We start from the raw sequence: 17,797 nt of genomic DNA, 5'->3' as shown, positions 1-17,797 counted from the left end.
GTCTTTTTTGGAGGTCAGTATTAAAAGCCTTAACAATATACTTATCTTTTAGTTCTGGAATTCTGAGTCAAAAAACTTATTCTAAGGGAATATATGTGCACAAAGAATTAGCAATATCAATACTCAATGTATCTTTGAGTTTACAAAGTATGTAGATCCCATGTTTTATTTTTTAAAGGGAAAAAATATGCACAGTATATGTAAATGCATGCAAAATACACAGTAAAGCGACTAGGAGAAAATATACCAAAATATTGACTATGGGCGACTCTGAGTGGTGGGATTAAGAATGATTCTTTATTTTCTCCCTTTGCTTCTCTAAATTTAAATTTTTTTCTTTAACAGATATATGCAGTTTTGGAAAAAAAATATAATGCTGTGGAGATAAACTTATCTTCTTTGTAGCTGAAACAAGAATTCCTTTGTAGGAAGAGGTCTAACTCTGTTGGAAGATCAGAGAAATAGTCACTGATTGATCTTCCTGAAACACTTGCTCAAGTGGACAAGTTGGAGCTTGTCAGGAAATCCAAGAAGCCAAGCATGTCCAGCCATGGAAATGGGACTGTGGAGGGGAGAGTTCTGTGAATAGCTATTGTTGCTACTACATCTGTGGATCTGCAGCTAAGTATCCAGTGATAGGTCTGGGGCCATTGTTGGTCAGCAGGGCAGCATCTGGGAAGATGAGTTGTTCATGGAACGAAGAAGAGTGAGGACAAACAGGCACCTTCAAGGACCCCTGCATATGTCCTTCACTGTCCCTAATCCCTGTGTCTCATCACTGATAAGTGGCTGCTGATTCATCTCCATCTTCCAACTATTGTGCAGTTTCTTCTTTGGGACAGTTCTAACTTGGAACCATACAGGGAAGAGGATTCTAAGAATCATAGTTCCTAGTTTAATCAATTTGACAATATCACAATCTAACATAGATTCATAGTCTGAATATATAAAGGACTCCAAAAAAATCAATAAGAAAACTGCAATACAACACAGTTTAAAAATGAATGAAACACTGAAATAAGCACTCTCATAAGATATCCAAATGGCCAATCAGCATTAGGGAAAATACAAACGAAAACCACAATGGTGTACCACCATACACCCATCATAATACCAAATATTGGTGAAACTATGGAGCAACTGGAACTCTTATATATTGCTAATAAGAGTTTACATTGATTCAACTACTTTGGAAAACTGTTTTGCAAGATCTACTAAAGCTAAATACATGTATATCTTATAACCGAGTAATTTTGCTCCAAGTGAAATAAGCACAAATGTTCACCAAGCAGTATATTCGTATTCAAGAATCTTCATAGCATTCTCATTCATAGTAGCTTCAAACTGGTAACAGCCCACATATTCATCAAAAGATGAATGGGCAAGTAAATTGTAGTATATACACAAGATGGAATACTATACAGTAACAAAAAGAATGAACTACTGTACATGCAGCAACATAGCTGAATCTCACCAATAAATTGAGCAGAAGAAGCCAAATCTGGCATACAAAACAGGAAGACTATAGTGATGAGAGTCAGAGGACCGGCAACATCTGTGTTGACTAGAAAGTATAGAAGAGTCTTCTGGAGTGCTATAAATGTTCTACATTGATCTGGGTGGGAGTCACATGAGTGTATAGATAGGCACAAATTCACTGAAGTGTACACACTGAAGATAAGTGTACTTGTACACTACTGTAGGTAGTATTTTATACCCCAATTTAAAAAAAATTTAAAGAAATCTTTATCAGTAAAACATTCTAGGCAGCAAATACTATTAGAACTGCCATTCTAGACTAAGTTGAGCTGTGACAATGGGAAGAAGACAGAACTGATGGAGTCTGTCATGATTTTGTATTAGGAAGTTGTGTGGTGTTGGAGCAGGTAGAGTGAGTGAACTTTCAGGTGCTGACGAGTGCTGCGATTCTTGTTTTTTTAGAAAGTGTTGTGTTGAATGTGTGTCCAACGTATGTCACCATGTCCACAATCAGGGTTTGGATGGTCTGAAGTGTCTACTTGAGTAATGCCATTGCAGAACTCAGCACAAGGGTGAGCTTACCTGAGAAGACCACAGCCAACTGTTCCACTGGAACAGGCTACCTGCTTTTGGCACCTTAGGAGCAGGCACCAGGCAGCTCTGGACTTCAGCAGATGCACCTCCATCTACATGTCTGCTGGTTGCACTTTCTTGGTTGTCCTGAAGGCCACAGCTGAAGAAGGATGGCTATAAAATTCCTGAGCAGGATTTGCTGCCCAGCACCCTAACATATATAGATCTCTGAGGATGGCAGTACTAATGATATTTGCTGACTGATGTGTGGAGGGTGTGGAAGCAAACTTCTTAAAAAAGAGGGCCCACTTAGGCTGTCAAGCCGAAACCTCCAAGTTTATCCCATCTGCTCTGGGCAACAATATCCACTCTCCAGGCCGGACAGTATGGGGCTCCCTAATATTGTCTTTCCACATCTGTGAGGCTGCCTGGATAGTAAGTCCTCTTGGGGCAAGTTGACTTCAGCTAAACCTGAGAAGAAACACATGAGTGAGGTGCCCAGGTTGGGACCTTTTATTCAGGATAAACATCAGTGTTGAAAGTATCAGTTTCTCTTAAGGAAGCTTGTTTGGGCTTCCGTGGGCAAAGATCCAGGTGGAAGTGAATTGATTTTGTTTGTTTGTTTTAGTTCCTAAAACACTGTAATGAATCTTAGATATCTTTCCTCTTGTTTATTTTTTTATTTTTTATTTTTATTTTTTGGCTGCACCACACGGCATGTGGGATTTTAGTTCCCAGACCAAGGATTGAACCCTTGCCCCTGCAGTGGGAGCGTGGAGTCCTAACCACTGGACTGCCAGGGAAGTCCCGATATCTCTCCTCTTGGAAGTTGGTTCTAGGTGGTCAGGACTGTAAAATTTTGGCAAAACCACAGTCAGCTGCAGAAACCTCGGGCATATTCTATTTATGACTTGATATCCTGAATTTTTCACTTAACATTATATTATAAACATTTCCAACATTCTTCAAAAAATTCCTTTTGAATGGCTGCATAATCATCCATCATGAATGTCCTAGAATTTGTTTAACTCATTCCTCTGTTATTGGATATTTCCATTGTTTCCAACTTTTCACTATTGTTTTTTTAAATTTATTTTTTATTGAAGTATAGTTGAATTACAATGTTGTGTTAATTACTGCTGTACAGCAAAGTGACTCAGTTATACATATATATACATTTTTTTTGTATTCTTTTCCGTTATGGTTTATCACAGGATATTGAATATAGTTCCCTGTGCTATACAGTAGGACCTTGTTGTTACTTTTTGCTATTATAAATTTGTAATAAAAACCTTCTGTTTTGGTAAAGGCAGATCAGTTTGTTTTGGAGATTGATTCCTAAGATGGAAATGATCACATAAAGGGTGTGAGCATTTTAAATGTCTTAGTATAGATTGCTTATCAAAATATGAAGTGCAATTTACCCTCTGGGACAGATCTTAAATTGTATCCTGGGCATTGTTGTCCTTATTTGTGCTCCTATTGGGGCAGAAGCCTTGGGCTGGAGTCCAGTGGGCATGGCTGGGCCATTGCCCTCTTCATTGTTCTTACTAGCTCCTGCCCACAGGTCTGACTCTGTTCTTCACACCTCTAACTACTGTCTTGAGTTTGGTTCCAACTCAGTGAACTTCCCATAACCATGGTGCTGCTAGCCCCTACTCTGAGCATCAGTCCCATTGCCAAGACTCCTGCTTCTACACCCCAACACAACATAGGACCCTTGTGTCTGATGGACCTACAGTTCCAGTTAGCTCACCCTCCTGGATATAGTGGTTTGTACAGATGACTAGTCATGCACAAGCCAGGTTCTCCCTCAGGTAAGCCTGCTAAGCCCTGCTTATTTCCAGCTGATTTTTTTTTTTTTTAATAAATTTATTTATTTATTTATTTATTTTTGGCTGTGTTGGGTCTTCGTTTCTGTGCGAGGGCCTTCTCTAGTTGCGGCAAGCGGGGGCCACTCCTCATCACGGTGCGCGGGCCTCTCACTGTTGCGGCCTCTCTTGTTGCAGAGCACAGGCTCCAGACGCGCAGGCTCAGTAGTTGTGGCTCACGGGCCCAGTTGCTCCACAGCATGTGGGATCTTCCCAGACCAGGGCTCGAACCCGTGTCCCCTGCATTGGCAGGCAGACTCTCAACCACTGCGCCACCAGGGAAGCCCTCCAGCTGATTTTTAAGAGCAAAGATAATGGTATCAGATAGAGCTCAGTTCAGATATCTACTTTTATGAGTTTTGCATATGTGTCCTTGAATCTCAGTTTCCTCACTGTAAACAGGGGTAATAATATGTAGTGATCTTTATTAGTTTGTATTTTTTTGCTTAATATGTACATATGTACCCATACAACAGTATTATAATTTTTTCTTCCTATCATACATACTTTAACAAAGTTAAGGGGAGAAAATAGTCTACCATATTTATCCAGACTTACCATTTCTGTCATTCTTTCTCCACTCCTGAAATTTCAAATTTCCATCTAGTATTATCTTCCTTACACCTGAAGAACTTCCTCTAGCATTTCTTTTAGAGAAAATCTGATGGCAACAGATTTTATTTTTCTTTCACCAATGAATTTCACCTTTATTCCTGAAGGGTATTTCCACTGGATATAGAAATTTAGGTTGATAGTTCTTTTCTTTCAGCACAGTAAAGTCTTTGTTTCAGTGACTTCTGACCTCCATGGTTTCTTTTTTTTTTTTAATTTATTTTATTTATTTATTTTTTGCTGCGTTGGGTCTTCATTGCTGCACGCAGGATTTCTCTAGTTGCAGCCAGTGGGGGCTACTCTTTGTTGCAGTGTGCCGGCTTCTCATTGCAGTGGCTTCTCTTGTTGTGGAGCACAGGCTCTGGGCACGCGGGCTTCAGTAGTTGTGGCACATGGGCTCAGTAGTTGTGGCTTGCAGGCTCTAGAGCACAGGCTTAGTAGTTGTGGCGCACAGGCCTAGTTGCTCCGCGGCATGTGGGATCTTCCCGGACCAGGGATTGAACCCATGTCCCCTGCATTGGCAGGCACTGCACCACCAGGGAAGTTCCCCCTCCATGGTTTCTGATAAGAAATCTGAAGTTATTCCAATCATTATTCTCCTGTATGTAATGCATTGTTTTTCTCTAATAGCTTTTAAGATTTTTAATTTGTGTTTCGTTTTCAGTAGTTTGATTATAATATGTCTGGGCATGGGTTTCTTTGAGTTTACCCTTTGAGGTTGATAGAGTTTCTTGATCTGTACATTTATGCTTTTCACCAAATTTGGGACGTTTTTAGCCATTTTTTCCTCAAATTTACTTTTGCGACACAAATATCCTTCTGAGATTCCATTGAGGCAAATGTTAGATGTTTTTGTATTTTCCCATAGGTTCCCTGTGGCTCTATTCCTTTCCACACACTCCCCCCTAACCCCCCGCAATGTTTTGTTTCTCTGTGGTTCAGATTGCACAGCTACTATTGATCAGTTTTCAAGTTCATTGACTCTTTCCTCTGTCATTTCCATTTTGTGATTGAATCCATCTAATGAATTTTTAAAATTTTGGTTATTGTATTTTTCAGTTCTAAAATTTCCATTGGGTTCATTTTTAATCTATTTCTCTACTGAGACTTTCCTTTCTTTTTTTTTTTTTCAATGATGTTCATCCTACTTCTTGGAGCATGGTTAAAATAGTTGCTTAAAACCGTTTGTCTGATACCTGTAACATCTGTGTCCTGTCAGAGTTGGCTTCCATTGGTTGTCTTTGCCCAGGTGAACTGTTGAGATTTTTCTATGTTGAATAATCTTGGATTGTATCCTAGACATTTTCTGTATTATGAGACTCTGTGACTTACTTAAAACCTATGGCAAATTTTATTTTATTTTATTTTTATTTTTAATTTTTTTGGCTGCGCCACATGGCATGCGGGATCTTAGTTCCCTGACCAGGGATGGAACCCGCAAACCCCTGCAGTGGAAGCACGGAGTCTTAACCACTGGACTGCCAGGGAAGTCCCTGGAGAATTTTATTTTTTATTTATATTTTTATTGTTTTATTACTATTTTTTTTAGCAGACAATCAACCTGGTTATTTCAGGCTACAAGTTTGAACCTACCTTCTATGGTGCAATGTAAGTTTATATTTCAGAGTTTTTGCAGTACTGTTTGGAACAATCCCTCAAATGCACCACCAGGGACCACTTTTATTCCTAAGCAGCGCTCTGCCTCATGGTTCACTTCTGAAAGCATTGCTATTCTATTTTTTTTAATTGAAGTATAGTTGATTTACAATGTTGTTTTAGTTTATGGTGTACAGCAAAGTGATTCCGTTATTCTTTTTTATTATGGTTTATTACATGATACTGAATATAGTTCCCTGTGCTATGCAGTAGGACCTTGTTGTTTATGTATTTTATACATAGTAGTTTGTATCTGCTAATCCCAAACTCTTAATTTATCCCTCCCCTACCATGTTTCCGCTATGGTAAACATAAGTTTGTTTTCTATGTCTGTGAATCTGTTTCTGTTTTGTAAATAAGTTCATTTGTATCATATTTTAGATTCCACATATAAGTGATATCATATGGTATTTGTCTTTCTCCATCTGACTACTTCACTTAGTATGTTAATTTCTAGGTTCATCCATGTTGCTACAAATGGCATTATTTCATTCTTTTTTTATGGCTGAATAGTATTCCATTGTATATATGTACCACATTTTCTTTATCCATTCATCTGTTGATGAACATTTAGGTTGCTTCTATGTCCTGGCTATCATCAATAGTGCTGCTGTGAACATTGGGGGGCATGTATCTTTTTGAATTAGTGTTTTCTCCAGATATATGCCCAGGAGTGAGATGGCTGGATCATATGGCATCTCTATTTTTAGTTTTTTAAGGAACCTCCATTCTGGTTTCTATAGTAGCTACACCAATTTACATTCCCAACAGCAGTGTAGGAGGGTTCCCTTTTCTCCACACCCTCTCCAGCATTTGTTACTTGTAGACTTTTTAATGATGGCCATTCTGACTGGTGTGAGGTGATACCTCATTTTAGTTTTGATTTGCATTTCTCTAATAATTAGTATTCCTATTCTATTTAAGTTCAGATCCATTGATCCACAGCTTGGGTATAAGCCAAGGAGTTTATGAAGAACTTTTGCTGAGCTCCCTCCTCTCACAATCTCTTTATATTCTCCCACTCTCAGAGACCCCTCTTTCTGTTACCCTGGCTATAAAGTTGATACTTTGTTCTCCTTGTCTGCCACGCACTTCTCATGACTGGGTTTGCCTCTGGGGCTAAGGAATGGTAGGTAGGATATATAGAGAAAAAAGCAACAGGGATTCCTGCACACTCTGTCTCTTCAGACCCCAGTTCCTCCAATCAGAGAGAGGTATTCCCTTGTCTCAGATTTTAGGTGTCCACCTGCCTTCAACTGCCTTTACTACCACCATCAGAAGATTGCAACTCAGAACGGGGGCTTTCCTGAGGGCTTGGACAGGAGTGAAAGAAAAGAAAAAGAAGAATATTTCCTCCACTCTCTCTGACCTGTAGAGGCTGTGAAAGAGAGAGGTTCTCTTGGAGCTCTTTGTCTACACCTGGTACACAGATCAGGGATTTGGGCTGCCTTTGAATTCAGGTTGGTAGATACAGGGGGAGAAAAGCCAGGAAACTTATTGCTAGATTCACAATACTTTGAGTCCTGGTTTCCTTCCCCAATTTGTCTGCTATCATTCAGTTTTCAGAGCCCTCAGACAGTTACTCCATGCATTCTCTGTGAGGATTGAGGTGTATTCAGTGGGAGAGTGTGCTTACTCTATCTTAACAAGAACCCATAATTTTATGGTTTATTCTGAAAGCTTTATAACTTTACCTTTTACATTTGTCTATGATTCATCTTGAATCATTTTTTGTACTGAATAAGATAGAAGTTAAAGTTCACTTTTTCCATGTAGGTAACCAGTTGTGCCAGCACTATTAGTTGAAAAGACTTTGTTTCCCCATTAAATTCCTTTGATGCCTTAGTAAAAGGTCAATTGACCATGTAAGAGTGGGTCTATTTCTAGATTGTGTCCTTTCCTACTGACCTTTTTTTTTAATGCCAATATCACATAATCAATGATTACCACAGTCTTATAGTATATCTTGAAACTGGAAAGTGTCAGTCCTCCAGCTTTGTTCTTTATCAAGATTACATTGGCTATTCTAGGTCGTTTATATTTCCATATAAATTTTAGAATCAAGTGTTCAATTACTACCAAAAAAAAAACCTGTTTCTTAGGGGTTGACATCTTAGCAACATTTTTTCTTCCAATCCACAAACATGGCCTATCTACATTTATTTAAGGCCCTCTTTGACTTCTCTCAGCAGTGTTTTGTAGATATTAGTGTAAAAGTCTTGCACATATTTTGTTAAACTTATTCATAAATATTTTTTATGGCTTGGATGCTGTTGTAAATGGTATTTTTTAAATTTCTGATTTTTCATTGCTGTTATGTAGAAATACAACTGATTTTCATATACTGACCTTGTTTCCTAAAACTTGCTAAATTCACATATTAAATATGATTTTTTTTGTAGATTCCTAAGATTTTTTATTAATACAATCATGTGACCTGTGAATAAAGACAGTTTTACTTCTTTCTTTGCAGTATATATGTTTGTTTTTGTTTTTGTTTTTTTAAATAAATTTATTATTTATTTATTTATTTATCTTTGGCTGCATTGGGTCTTCGTTGCTGCGCGGGGCTTTCTCTAGTTGCCGCGAGCAGGGGTTACTCTTCGTTGCGGTGCGCGGGCTTCTCATTGCGGTGGCTTCTCTTGCTGCAAAGCACAGGCTCTAGGTGTGCAGGTTTCAGTAGTTGTGGTGCACGGGCTTCAGTAGTTATGGTGCATGGACTTCGTTGCTCCGCAGCATGTGGGATCTTCCCGGACCAGGACTCGAACCTGTGTCCCCTGTGTTGACAGGTGGACTCTTAACCACTGGGCCACTAGGGAAGTCCCCAGTATATATGTTTTCATTTCTTTTTTCCACCTCATTGCATTGGCTAGAACCTCCAATAAAATGTTGAATAGAAATGATGTGAATGGAGAACCTTGCCTTGATCTTGATATTAGGGGAAAAGCATTTAGTCTTTTACCATTGAGTATGGTTATAGTTGTCTTTTATCTGGTTGCAGATGTTTTTTTCTTTATTTCTAATTTGCTGAGAACTTTTATCATGGATGGGTATTGAATTTTGTCATATGGCTTTTCTGCATCTATCAAGATGATCATTAAGTTTTTCTCCTTTTTTCCCCTGCTCACGTAGTGAATAACATCAACTGATTTTTTTATGTTAATCCAAACTTGCATGGCTCTGAAAACTTCGTTTAGTTGTGGTGCAGCATACTTTTTATATATTGGTGAATTAAATCTGTTACTATTTTGGTATAGAACTTATACTTATGTTCATGAGGAATATTTACTCTGCAGTTTTCTTGTAATGTCTTTTTCTGGTTTTGATATCAGAGTATTGTTATCATAATATGATTTGAAAAGTGTTCCCTTCTGTATTTTCAAAAAAAATGTTTGTATAAAATTGGTACAATGTCTTCCCAAATGTTTGACAGAATTCACTAGTGATGCTAACACTAACAAGGTCTGGAGAAGTTTTTTTTAATGGAACAATTTTAAATTAAAATTTCATTTTAAAAAGTAGTGTCTTTTAAAGAGTTAGTGATCCAGGTAGTTAAATTTCTTGGCATAAAATTGTTGAAAACATTCTTTCATTAACCTGGGCTATGTAGTGATGTTTCCTCATTCATTTCTGATATTAATAATATCTATTCTCTCTTTTTTTCTCTTGGTCAGTATAGCTAGGGTTTAGCAATTTTATTACTCTATACAAATACTAAACTTTTAGTTCACTTTCTCTATTTATCATCTAATTTTTGTTATATTTATTTTAGCTCTTTATTTTTTCCTTCCTTCTACTTATTTTGGGTTAAGTTTGATCACTTTTTTCTAACTTCTTACCATGGAAGCTTAAGTTACTGATTTTTTAAAAAAATATTTATTTGGCTGCATCGAGTCTTAGTTGCAGCACGCGGGATCTTCGTTGCTGCATGTGGGATCTTTAGTTGCAGCATGCGAACTCTTAGTGCGGCATGTGGGATCTAGTTTCCTGACCAGGGATTGAACCCAGGCCCCCTGCATTGGGAGCACGTAGTCTTAGGCACTGGACCACCAGGGAAGTCCCCTTAAGTTATTGATTTTAAATGTTCTTTTTCACTAAAAATCATTTAATTTTAAAATTTCCTCCTAATCACTGCTTTAGTTGAATCCCACAAATTTTGATATAATGTATCATCATTAAGTTTGACATTTTCTAAGTTTTCCTTGTAATTTTTTATTTGATCCATGGTTAATTAAGCATGTTGTTTAATTTCCAAATACTTGGAGATCTTCTTTTTGTTTAATTCTATTTTAGTTAAATTGTAGTCAGAGAACATAGTCTATATATCATTTCTACTTTTTGAATTTATTGTGCCTTATTCTATGGCTCATTCGTGATGAATGTTCCACGTGCACATGGAAAGAATATATTCTGCAGTTGTTCAATGCAGTGTTCTATAAATGTCAAAAGATTGAGTTGGTTGATAGTATTGTTCAAATCTTCTTACTCTTACTGATTTTCTATGTATTTGTTCTGTTTTTGAGAGAGGAGTGTTGAAATCTCCAAATATAATTATGAATTTTTATTTTTTCTTTTGGTTCTTTTGGTTTTATTTTTCTTTTGGTTTTTTTCTGTGCATTTGTTGAAGCTGTTATTAATTACACACACATTATGATTATATGTCTTCTTGATGAAGTGATCCTTTTATCATTATAAAATTTACCTTTTTATCTCTGGTAAGCTCCCTGTCCTGAAATGTGTTGTTTGATATTAACATAGCCATTCCAGCTTTCATAAGAATATGTGTTTGCATAAGACTATTAGTATTTGCATAAATTTTAATAAGATTAGTCTTTGCATGGTATATATTCTTCTATCCTTTCTATCTATACTTTTAATCTCTTTGGGTCATTTATTTAATGTGAATCTCTTAGACAGCGTATATTTGGTTCTTGCTTTTTAAAAAAATCTAGTTTGACAACCTCTGTCATTTAATTAGAATATTTAATCAATTTACATTTAATGTAAGTTTAGGTATGGCTAGTTCTAACTCCACCATCTTGCTAATTTTTTTCTGTTTCTTTTTTATGTTCTTTGTTTTTCTCCTCCTTCTTCCCTGCCTTCTTTTGGATTATTTGAGTGTTTTCCAGTATTCAACTTTATTATTTGCTTATTAGCTATATACATATTCTTTGTCTTATATTGTTAATGGTTCCTCTAGGATTTACAGTGTTAATCTTTGACTCATCATAATCTACTTTCAAATAATACAAATTCACATATAATTTAAGAAAATTATAATAGTATATTTTCATTCCCCTCTATCCTTTCTGCTGTTGTTTACATACATTTAACTTCTACATGCATCGTAAACCCTGCAATACATTGTTATTTTGTTTCTTCAAACTATCTTTTAAAGAAATTAAGAAATGAAGGAAACAGTCTTTTAATTTTAGTTCCATATTTACATTTCTAGTACTTTTCAGTTTTTATTCCTTCATTTACTCATTTATGCTTCCACTTGGCAACATTTTCTTTCAGCCTGGACTCTAAAATTTCTTAAAGAGCATGTCTACTGGCAATGAATTCTCTGAGCTTTGTTTGCCTTTACTTCACCTTCATTTTTAAACAGTATTTTTGCTTAATGTAGATTCTGGTTTGACAGAGTGTATTTTTCTTACAATACATTAAATGATTTTTCTGGCTTACCTTATTTCTGATGAAAAGCCAGAAGTTATACTTATCATTATTCCCCTGTATAACACATATATTTTCCCTCTGGCTACTTTTAAGATTTTTTTTCATTGGTTTTCAGAAATTTTATTATGATGTTCTTCTGTGTGTTTTTCTTTTTTATACTCCTTGGAGTTCTTTGAGCTTCTTGGGTCTGTGAGTTTATATTTTGGAAAATTTGAAAAAATTTTGATCATTATTCAAGTGTCATATTGCAACCATTATTCAAATATTTTTGCCTCAATTTCTTACCTCTCCTTCTAGTGCTTGAATTTCACATGTAGTAGATGGCCTGATATTCTCCAATAGATCAGTGAGAATTTGTTAACAATTTTCTAGGCTTTTTCCCTCTGTATGCTTCAGTTTATATACTTTCTATTGCCATATCTTCAAGTTCATTGCTCCTTCTTCTCTGTGTCACTGCTGTTAAACCTATCCAATGAAATTTTCAATTCATATATTTTATTTTTGGATTCCAGGATTTTTATTTGGTTCTTTTTTACACTTTGGAGATTTCCTAATTGTTCCTTTGTTGTGTTAATCTGTTTCTTAAAATAGTTGACATGTTATAATAGTTTAATAAATATAATACAACAGTTTATAATACTGTTTTAAGTCTTTGTTGATAATAACATCATTTCCATCATTTGGAGGTGTATTTCTATTGACTAATTTTTCTTGGGGTTACAGATCATACTTTCCTGCTCCTTCACATATCTAGTAATTTTTTATTATATGCTGGACATTATGAATGCATTGTTGAGTGCCTAGGTTTTTTTTTAAACTTCTGTAATAGAGTTTGGGATTTTCTTTTGTCATGGAGTTAATTTGCTTGGGAATTAGCTTAACCCTTTTGAGACTTGTTTTTAAGCTTTGTTAGGTAGGGTGGGTCTAGAGAAACCTTTACTCGAGGGCTAGATTAGTCCTTTTCCTAAGATGGGATCTTTCTGAAGCCTCTATTGAAGCATCATTTTTTGTAAAGTGTTTTAACTCTGGCTGGTTTAAATTTGAATATCTCCTAGCCCTGTATCAGTTCAGTAATTATTTAGCTTACAGGTATCTGATAGCTGTTCTTTCCCTGGTAATTGTTCTTTGCCTGTCCTCTTGGAGTCTTGTCCTGCGCATGTACAGTTTAGTATTTGGCCAAAGACTCAAGAGGGTCCTATGTGGATTTCTGGAGCAGCTTTTGGCATCACTCCTTTACCTTTGGTACTTTTCCCCACACATACCGGATAACTAAGTGCTCCTGAACTCTGATTTCTGTCTTGTTAAGTCAGGGAGACTGCTGTGCTCTATTTAGACTACTCTTCCTTACACCACAGTCCAGAATTTAACTCCAGATAGAAAGGGAGACCATATGGGGCTCACCTTATTTTTTTCCCTTCTCTCAAGGAATATCACAGTCCTGTATTGCCTGTTATGCAATATCTGAAAACAGTTATTTCATGTGTTTCGTTCAGTTTTTTAGTTGTTTAGAGTGGGGGGACTGGTTGAATATCAGTTTCTGTCATAAATCCTTGAAATATAATAAATGTAATAAATAGAAACATTAGTCTTTGCCTCTCAGCTGATTTTATATTTTAATTTTGAGAGGTAATGGAAATGTTTTGTCATGATTTGTGTACCAAAAATTGGTAAATTTTATTGTATGTAAATTATACCTCAATAAAACTCATAAAAAGACAAAATAGAGACTTTTGAGCCAAAATTATATTATTAAATATTTCAGGCACACAAAAATAAGTATAGAGAATAATATACAGAATGCCCTTATGGTTATCATTCAGATTACGAAATAAGACAATACAAATATAACCGGAAACTCCCTGTGTATCCTTTTCTCCCCTGCAGAGTTAACCACTATCTTGAACATTGTGTTTATTATCCTAATGCTTGTTTTTATAATTTTGCTTCATATACATATATGTATATATATAAACACACAAAGATACAAAGTTAAATATATATTTAACTTTGTATCTTAGCAAATATGTTATTGTTTTCACTGCTTTTCAACTTGACTAAATTTCATCCATCTAGCTGTTTTTAAATGATGTGATAATAAATAGGCAAACCCACAAACATAATTATATTTATATAACATCTAGTCTTGGGCCTGTACAGAAATGCACAAAGTTTACCAGACTCTGCATTTTGAACTAACCTTCCCTCAGGAGAGAAAACCAAGAAAATGACTGTCATTTATTCCTCTGCCCAGGGGAAAAAAAATTAGTGAACACTCACTCTTGGCAAGTGCCATGAAAGGCAATTTGTAAGGCTGGCCTTGTTCCAACAGCTGTAGTAAAGACTCATATGTTGAGGGGTAATGAGGGTTTGGCTGCTCCCATTGCCCTGAGTCAGCAGGCCTACTGGTGCCTGGTGTTAGCAGTTTCCAGTTAGAGAGTGGCTGCTGGACACCCCCCTGCTTTCTCCTGGACGGAAATGAGTGTCTCAAGAAAATTGATTCTAGTGCTCAGATCCAGGCTGGACCATTAACTCTGTGAATATTATTAATTCCTTAATAAGGGTCAGAAATATCTGTAATTCCTTCCCTATGTGACTCCGTTTTATGAGGTTCAGCCCACATACTGTAACCATCCTCCAAGGCACAGGCTCAAGTGGCATCTCTTTCCTCATACCAGGCCTGATTCCCCCAATTCAAAATGATGGCTGCTTCTTTCAGCATTTATCCGTGCCTCTTTTATTGTTTTCTACATGTGGTATGTTTATTTCAGTACCTGTCTTGTTTCCTCTATGAAAGTCAGAGACATGCATATGCCAATTTCTCTTTATATCCATCCATTTGCCTCTCCTCTTTCACTCTCAGTGCCTAGTGAAATATTTAACACAACTGTTTATTGAATAAATGACTTTAAGAGAAATTAATTTTTTGTTTCATTTTATCACACCATTAAAACAACAGAAATACAATGCTCATGGAACGACTCTGTACACAACATAACATTTGTATTCTCTAGTTTAATCTGTAATTCCACACTTTTGGTTCAAGTAAATTCCCAAGAACAAGCCAATTCCTGTAATCACTAGCAAGACCACAGCTCATAAACATAGCTGGAGTCTCCAGAATGAGTTTTATTTTCTCATAACCTTTGCTTATTAAGTAGAGTTTCATTTTCTTTTTCATTGTTCTTTTGAGCTATAACAAGCCCCTCCTCTGTCCATTTCTTGATTTCCCAACAGGTCAGTTTTGATCACTAGCAGAGTGATTAAATTTCCTGAAATGCCACACAGCTGAGCCAGAAGTTCTAAACAGAAACAAAAGGGGCATCAAACAGAAGAGCCTGTTTTCAAAGTTCCCAGACGACATGAAATTCAGAAGCATTAACTAACTTCTTTAAAGGTGAAGGAAAAATTTAATCAGAAAAAGTAATGAAAAGCATGTCTACATTAGCACACAACCAAACACACACACACTTTTTAGCACATTTATTTTTCTTTTTACTTCAAGCCGGGCATAATAAATTTCTGTATCATTCAGTGAAATCAGTTCCTTCAGTTGGAATGTATGGAATTCCCATTAATAAGTAAATAAGGGGAGAACAGAATTAATTTGTTTATAATTTATTTTATAAAAGATATTTTTGTCAAAATCATTTAAAAATCACATGGGGGCTTCCCTGGTGGCACAGTGGTTGAGAATCTGCCTGCCAATGCAGGGGACATGGGTTCGAGCCCTGGTCTGGGAAGATCCCACATGCTGCAGAGCAATTAGGCCCGTGAGCCACAATTACTGAGCCTGCGCGTCTGGAGCCTGTGCTCCGCAACAAGAGAGGCCGCGATAGTGAGAGGCCCGCGCACCGCGATGAAGAGTGGCCCCCACTTGCCACAACTAGAGAAAGCCCTTGTACAGAAACGAAGACCCAACACAGCCATAAATAAATAATTAAATAAATAAAAAGAAAGGGAAAAAAAAAAACTTTAAAAAAATCACATGAAACTAAAAAACTTATAACTAAAAACACAGGAGTCTCTCCCTTTCTTCCTCTCTCAGTTCTTTTCCCCAGAGACAACCACCAACACCCCTTCTGCCTTTTGTTCAAGTATTTCTTCTAGTATCTACCTCTATTCTAAATATTATGCTTATATTTTTATTTCTTACTTTCTCAGTTTTAGACATTATCCATTTCTTGGTATGGAAGTTGAGATCTTAGCACCCTTTTCTTATACACACGCCCTTTTCCTCCTCCCCATCCTCTCAGTATAGGTATATCACAATTTTCAGTGTATTAATATGCAGTGTTTGTCTTACTATTACTATGCCAGTATTGTTCACTTCTGAGCCAAGTGCTATAATATATTATGAATGAGTTTATTCATTGTCCTGATTTTTTCCAGCCTGAGGTATGATTGACAAATAAATATTGTATATATTTAAAGTGTACAACATGATGATTCGATATACATATTCATTTTGAAATGATTACCACAGTCAAGCTAGTTAACATACACATCATCTCATACAGTTACCTTTATTTATTTATTTATTTATTTTTGGTGAGAGCACTTGAGATCTACTCTCTTAGCAAATTTCAAGTATATAGTACATCTTTAACTATAGTTACCATGCTGTTCATTAGGTCTTCAGAACTTATTCATCTTATGTTTGAAAGTTTGTGCCCTTCGACCAACATCCCCCTTTCTCCCCATCCTCCACCCACTGATAATCACAATTTTATTCTCTATTACTATGTTACTCTAAGTTGAACACTTGAAGATTTCATGTGTAAGTGATGCCATGCAGTATTTGTCTATGTCTAGTTTATTTCTCTTAGCATAGTGTCCTCTGGGCTTATCAATGTTGCCACAAATGGCAGGATTTCCTTCTTTTTTATGGCTGGATAATATTCCATTATATATGCCACATTTTCTTTACCCATTCCTCTGTTGATGGACACTTAGACTGTTTCCATATCTTGGCTGCTATGAATAATGCTGCAGTTAACATGGGTGTGAAGTTATCTCTTTGAGATGGTGATTTTATGTCCTTTGGATAAATACCCGGGAGTAGGATTGCTGGATCATATGGGCAGTTCTATTTTTAATTTTTTAAAATAAATTTATTTATTTATTTATTTAATTTTGGCTGCGTTGGGTCTTCGTTGCTGCACGCGGGCTTTCTCTGGCTGTGGCGAGTGGGGGCTACTCTTCATTGCGGTGCACGGGCTTCTCATTGCAGTGGCTTCTCTTGTTGCGAAGCATGGGCTCTAGGCATGCAGGCTTCAGTAGTTGTGGCTCATGGGCTCTAGAGCACAGGCTCAGTAGTTGTGGCGCACAGGCTTAGTTGCTCCATGGCATGTGGGATCTTCCCGGACCAGGGCTCAAACCCACGTCCCCTGCATTGGCAGCCGGATTCTTACCCACTGCGCCACTAGGGAAGTCCTATTTTTAATTTTTTTGAGGAACCTCTACACTGTTTTCCATAGTGGCTGCACCAATTTACATTACTACCAACGGTGCATAAGGGTTCCCTGTTCTCCACATCCTCACCAACACTTGTTATTTCTTGATTTTTTGATAACAGCCATCCTAACAGATGTGATATTATATCTTATTGTGGTTTTGATTTGCATTTTCCTGATGTCTAGAGATGTTGAGCACTTTTTCATGTACCTGTTTGCCATTTGTGGTCTTCTTTGGAGAAATGTCTATTCAAGTCCTTTGCCCATTTTAAAATCAGGTTATTTGTCTTTCTGCTATTAATTTGTATGAATTCCTTATATATTTTGGATATTAACCCCTATGGAATATATGGCTTGCAAATATTTTCTCCCATTCTGTAGGTTGCCTTTTCATTTTTTTATTGTTTCTTTTGCTGTGCAGAAGCTTTTTGCTTGGATGTAGTCCTACTTGTTGACTTTTGCTTTTGTTACCTA

General features: G+C 36.6%; 1 long non-coding RNA gene across 1 annotated transcript in view; it reads left to right on the top strand.

The window, feature by feature from the left end:
* The window catches only part of LOC309629224, a 70,656-nt gene extending 54,284 nt beyond the window's left edge, over positions 1–16,372 (top strand). Inside the window, exon 4 of the long non-coding RNA XR_014244931.1 lies at positions 15,105–16,372. This is a non-coding gene — a long non-coding RNA (uncharacterized lncRNA). The remainder of the gene's footprint in view (positions 1–15,104) is intronic.
* Positions 16,373–17,797: the final 1,425 nt, after the last annotated feature.

This window comes from Balaenoptera borealis (assembly GCF_965194805.1).
Source record: "Balaenoptera borealis genome assembly, chromosome: 5".
NCBI lineage: Eukaryota > Metazoa > Chordata > Mammalia > Artiodactyla > Balaenopteridae > Balaenoptera > Balaenoptera borealis.
This window is presented reverse-complemented; position numbering and strand designations above follow the sequence as displayed.